Raw genomic sequence first — 6359 nt, forward strand, 5'->3', positions numbered from 1 at the left:
AGCTATAATGAATAGTCTCTTTATTCTATGGGAATATAAGAAACAAAGACGGATTATCAAAGCCATAAACAAAAATCTTATCAATTCTCCTTACATGTGGTAAATTTCTTACCTTTCCTTTCATTTGTTCTCTTGTACTTACATTTGACCCTTGCCTCACTGATTCCCTTTTGCCTGAGTAGTAACTCTCATCTTCCAAGTTCATGTCTCTGCCCTTACTTTGAAAATGTACCACAATGACTACCAAATCATTCAAATAATCAGGTTATTTCATTCCTCAAATGTTCTAGAAACAAAAAAATTAAATTTGGAAATGACTTATGTCTAATAGATAATAAACTTGATATTTAGCTCAATGGTGTTTTCTCAGACTCCTGAAAGGCATAATTTATTGAGCTGGTTCTAATATAAACTGATGTTCTAAATTGTGTGCCCACATTGCATTTCCCTTGGTACCTTATTCTTCTCCAATCAATACATAGAAACCAGTCCTGATATTCAGTGCTTGGGAAACAAAGGGGTTAACCAACACATACTATACTTTAATCTATTATATTCAAGTATTATAAAACCATATTTCAAATTTGAGTCTTAAAGTCAAAGTTATCACAATTTTATCTATTTGGTCTATTATTTTCTAGCTGAGTGATATTAGAAAAGTTTATTGTACATTAATCTTTATTTCCTCACTTGTTGAATGTGGTAATACCAAAGTTATAGGCTTGAACTGGGGACTACATAAAATAATGTATGAAATACATGTATCACAAAGTCTAGCACACATGAAGTACTTAACCTTTGCTGTCCTTTGTTATTGTATTTTGTTGTCCAGTTTTCCAAGTGGCTGAGAAAAAAATGCAAAAGGGGAATAATTTAGATTCAAAACATTAATGGAAAATGAGTTTTTCCTTTCCTATGTGAAGACCCAAAGGCACTTACAGGAAGCAAGCATGTTGAGCAAATTACAACACTTCAGCCATTTCCAGGTAAAATGATGTCCTCCCCACCAAAGACTGTCTTAGCATTTCTCTATCAGTTTCTTCCTCTCTGTGGTTCACTGAAAGTTGTCACTTATAGATTTGTTCTTTGGGCTTTCGTAACGTACAATCTGGAGAAATGGATGAATGGGAAAAGAAAGGGTAGGGAATGTTCTTTGGAGGTTTTGAGCCCAAAGCAGTTATACCAGGTGACTTAGGCTCCTTTTTATGACTTTCACTAGCATTCCTGAGAGGGGTTTCTCTGGGAAAGAAGAGGTTTCTTTAGCTCACAGTTTGAGCTTACAGACTCTGATGGCCCCTCACTCTGGGGTCTTGTGAAGGCTGGTTAATAGCAGGTGTGGAAGCAGGCTCACATCATGAGGCAGGAAGCATGAGAGCACAGCTTGGCCGAGCTTGCACTTCCACCAGAATCACCTGCCAAGGGCACCTCTTCAATGGCCCAAAGACCTCCCACAGGCCCCACCTCACAATTGCCATCATTAGACCAAGTCTTCACCTTTAATCAATTAACCATTAATATTAAGACAGTGACATTTAAACAGCTGCAAGGGTTTTGGGGTGGCATATCCTGCTATACCCATAACTCTAGAGGCTGTCAGACAAAATGTCAATTAGTTCAAAGATCTAATTGGCTTTCACTTATAATTCTACAATAAAGCAATACATCATTCTGTAAAAACGAATAAATTGGGCATGGGGCCAGTGCTGTGGCATAGAGGGTAAAACCGCCACCTGCAGTACCAGCATGCCGTATGGGTGCTGGTTTGAGACCTGGCTGCTGCACTTCCAAGCCAGCTCTCTGCTATAGCCTGGGAAAGCAGTAGAAGATGGCCCAAGTCCTTGGGCCCCTGCACCCACATGGGAAGACACAGAGGAAGCTCCTGGCTTCAGATCGGCACAGCTCTGGCCATTGTGGCCAACTGGGGAGTGAACCAGCAGATGGAAGACCTCTCTCTCTCTCTCTCTGCCTCTCCTTCTCTCTCTGTGTGACTCTGACTTTCAAATAAATAAATAAATCTTTAAAAAAACAAACAAACAAAAAGAATGAGTTGAGCATGACAGAATGGTTGAATTTAATAAGATGGGAACATGGAAACAACAAAAAAGCAAAAGCAAACTGGTTAACAACAGGAAAGTACAGGTTACTTCTAAAAGTTAAAGCAAAGGTCTTCCTTATTATGATGGCTCTGGTCGCTTGGGCTGTGAATCTTCTGTTTCCAGGAAAAACTGACTTAAATTTCAGTTTGATTATGTGACACTTGGCATGAGTGACTGCATTCTGGTTTGGTCAGATCTGCTGGGGCCTGGTGCAGAAGGTTAGTCCAGAGCAATGGACTTATATAAATGTTGTTTAGCAGACGAGAAAGAAGAAAGGGAATTTAAAAATTATTGCTGTGAACAATGTATTCAGTTCAAGATGTTAAGAACGCAATAGAGAAGTTGTTATATTTAAGCTTTAGTTATGAAACTGTTCACTTGCTATGCAGCTTTTTTTTTTTTAAAGATTTATTTATTTACTTGAGAGGCAGGGTTACAGAGAGAGGGAGAAACAGAGAGAAAGGTCTTCCATCTGCTAGTTTACTCCCCAAATGGCAGCAACCATTGGAGCTGAGCCAATCGGAAGCCAGGAGCCAGGGGCTTCTTCTGGGCCTTCCATGTGGGTGCAGGGATCCAAGGACTTGGGCCATCATCCATTGCTTTCCCAGGCTATAGCAGAGAGCTGGCTCAGAAGTGGAGCAGCCAGGACTTGAACCAGTGCCTATATGGGATGCCAAGCGCCACAGGCAGATGCTTAACCTACTATGGCACAGCGCCGGCCCTAGCTATGTGGCTTTTAATTTGGACCATATGACTGCAGCCTAAATAGTGTTATACAATGGGTATATGCATTGGGGTAGGCATTGAGAGACAAAAGAGAAAGTGAGAGTGAAAGGAAGAGGGAATATGAATAAGAAAGGCAAGGAGACTTGAAACAAGCTGCGTATTTGAAAATTCTCACTGATGTGGAACCCTGCAACATGAGTTGTCTGCATCCAGCTGAACTTCTGAGTTCATATTTAAAGTCACAATTTAGGCAAAGCGAGACCACATCAATTTGCCAACCTCAGACGTTAAAAGTCTTACCAACAAGTTTATTTTGGGTCCTATAGATACACATAACTGGCTTTACACACTAGACATTTTTAAGCCGGCGGTTTGGCTCCATGTAATCACAGCAAGAAGCAGCAATCAAAGCCACATCTTGCTGCAGCTCAGCAGATGCAGAGACGTTAAGTAACAAGGGACGTTTTCATCTTGAACAAAGACCACGGATTAGACCCTTGAGTTTTAAATTTTGGCTTTGTCGTTGGGTTATAATTCTAGTTCTGATATTGTCCCATTCTCCTCCCCATTTCTGGAAACATTAGCAATTTTCATCCAGAGACTGATGGTTGATGTCTTACGTTTATGGATCAGGTGCTGGTTTGGTGATGATTATGATGATGGTGATGATGATCTTCAGAAGTTTGTCTATATTGAAGGGAAGAGGCATGGTGAATAAAAATCAGGAGAATTAGAGCTCCTAACCTTTCAAATTAATACAACAAAATGCAGATGAATGCCAAGGTTGTAGAAGACAATGAACCCAGAGCTACAAATCCAAAATCAAAATAAGGCTTGGCTCTGGCCAAGAGTGAATGATAATCTGGTTCATGAAACTGATAAAAACATAAGTCACCACACGGCAAGTCCTAAAGAAGTCACTATAAACTGAGTCACCTGTGAGTATAAAGAAAGCAGACAATAAAGGGCAGAAGAAGACTCAGAAAGTGATATTTCACCTGAATCTTTAAGCTTATATATTTTTAGTTTCTACTTCAATCAATATCTAGCTTAGTTTTCTGTAAGTTGCTGGGAAAACACTGAAACTTTTTTCACACAATCTTATTTTTTGTCTTTCTTTTTTCTTTTATGCATAATTTTTAAAAATTATTTATTTAAAAGACAGTATGACAGAGACAGGCAGAAATCTTTCAGCTAATGTTCACTTCCTAAATGACTGTGAGGGTTGGGCCAAGTAAAAGCCAGGATGGTATAGGTAGCAGGGACCCAAGCACTTGAGTTACCATCTGTTACCTTTCAGGGGGCATATTAGACATTAACAGGCAGCTGGATTCAGGGGCAGAGCAGAGACTTAAATCTAGTCACTCTGATTTCAGGTGTGGGCACCCCAAATAGCATCTTAATAACTATACCAAATGCCTGCTCCTCTGAAGTTTTCACTATATAACATTTATTTACCTATACTACAATTTTTAATGAAACCTTTACTATTGAATATGTAAATGACTTTCTTTTCTATTTATTTGTTCTGTTGGTAATTAGAAATACAATTAATCCCTTTGGTATTAAGTATTTCCTTAAAATAACTCCTAGCTTTCTGGAAGTGGACTCTTGGATAGAGAAATTCAAGCCTATCAAAGCACAGACGCAAAAATAGTATTCTGGGCACTGGTAACAACATAATCAAGGGCAAACTGCTTCCTTGGTCATGAAAATAGATATGAAAAAATAAATAAACTTTTTCTAGAAAAATGTCTGTGTATGTAGATGTAATTTTTCCATCTAGAACACGAATTTATTAGCAGTTTAGTTGTCTTGTCTACAGGTGCTGGGAGGAGTTGCTAGGGGTGCTGTCTTGGGGACATCAGGAATTAATACAATCGTATTTCAAAAAGTTTAGGGAAAATGGAATTCAAAGATAAGTTTAAGTTGGTACAAACAATTTTGTGATCTGTGCATACAAGGGGTCTTTAAAAAAGTTCAAGGGAAATGCATATTATGAAAAACTGCATAGGCTTGAAAAATTTTTATTTCAAAATAAACATCTTTTAATTCTATTTTTCATGTACTTTTTGAAGTAACCTTGGGTGTTTGTCCTCTTCTGTTTTATATTTTAGATGTGTTTCTATTCAATTTAAGTGATATTTTCCCATGTAAGGAATCTGACAAATTGATATCAAGGTCGCTTGAAAGGAATTTCTGTTCAACGTAATGATTAGGGAGACTGGCATTTGGGTGAATGATAGTGACCTGAGCTCTTTATATCATTTAAAACAATTAAAAAGTTGAAAGTGAGAAACTCCATTTTAAACTTGGTTTCATCCCATCTCCGGGAGCTATACATATTACCCAGGTGCGATTGTGACAGCTTTTACGGCTGTAAGACACACTAACGTGAAGGTCTGACTTACCTTCTGTAGGATGGCACAAAACCATAAAAACTTGGAGAAAATTCCCTTCTCTTCGTGATTCGCAGGTTCCTCAGATAATTGATACAGGTTTCTCATTATGTCTCTTTGGCTCCACAGCAGAAGTCTCACTTTGATACACGTTTTCATCACCTATGGATCTTGTTACAGTGCAGATTTCTTGGCTTCATTCCTACACATCCTGGTTCAGTAGTTCTGAAAAAGGTCCAGGATTTAAATTTTAAACAAGCTTCCCAGATGACTCTACTGAAAGTGTTCAGTGGGCCAAATTCTGAGAAACATCACTACAGGGAATAGAATATTCCGTTGTATCAGAACAGCACAGGGATTCTTTTATTCCTCTAACAAGCTCAGGGTAGAGGTGGAATCTGATGCTTTAATATTAGTGTGCACCCAATAGTTTTTGAACAAGGTGGTCCTAAGGGAAAGAGCTATGGATTCAGACTTTTCCTTTGTGAATCCTTAGCAAGAACAGGAATTACACCATGGACAAAACATCTGGAGAGTTGGCAGTCCAGTGTGCGCCCAGTCTTAGGCTAAGCACAGTTCAGATACATCAGTATAGCCCGTGGGCTTGGGCCCAGTAGTTGCAGCTGGTGAGAAACATAACGGTCTGTTTTAATTTCTCATGATGTTTTATAGTCACAATCAGATCTTTTATCAGCACCATCATTTCTTTTCCAACTCTGAGCTATGATTTTAATGTATTGTGTATAACCAAGGTGGTAGCTAGAGATAGGATGTTGATTCACTCTTAATTTATTTTGCTTGTGAAGATTACCAAAGCAATATATCTCATTTGTAGTTTTTTTTGTCATTGTTCATCAGAATGTGGATGAATAATACTTTTCATTGCCTTGTTCTCATGTATTTGATTGTAATATTTTTATTCCTAAAAGCTTTCAAAATAAACATCTTTTAATTCTATTTTTCATGTACTTTTTGAAGTAACCTTGGGTGTTTGTCCTCTTCTGTTTTATATTTTAGATGTGTTTCTATTCAGTTTAAGTGATATTTTCCCATGTAAGGAATCTGACAAATTGATATCAAGGTCGCTTGAAAGGAATTTCTGTTCAACGTAATGATTTATTCACTGACTGACTTGGGT

At 38.2% G+C, this 6359-nt stretch overlaps 1 pseudogene; it reads right to left on the bottom strand.

Moving 5' to 3' along the window:
• LOC100346193 (protein PBDC1 pseudogene) overlaps positions 1-5329 on the bottom strand; it is a 91335-nt pseudogene extending 86006 nt beyond the window's left edge.
• Between the last annotated feature and the right edge of the window lie 1030 nt (positions 5330-6359).

Source organism: Oryctolagus cuniculus, chromosome 9, assembly GCF_051225735.1.
Source record: "Oryctolagus cuniculus isolate XC-2025 breed Fujian yellow rabbit chromosome 9, ASM5122573v1, whole genome shotgun sequence".
NCBI classification, from domain to species: Eukaryota; Metazoa; Chordata; class Mammalia; order Lagomorpha; family Leporidae; genus Oryctolagus; species Oryctolagus cuniculus.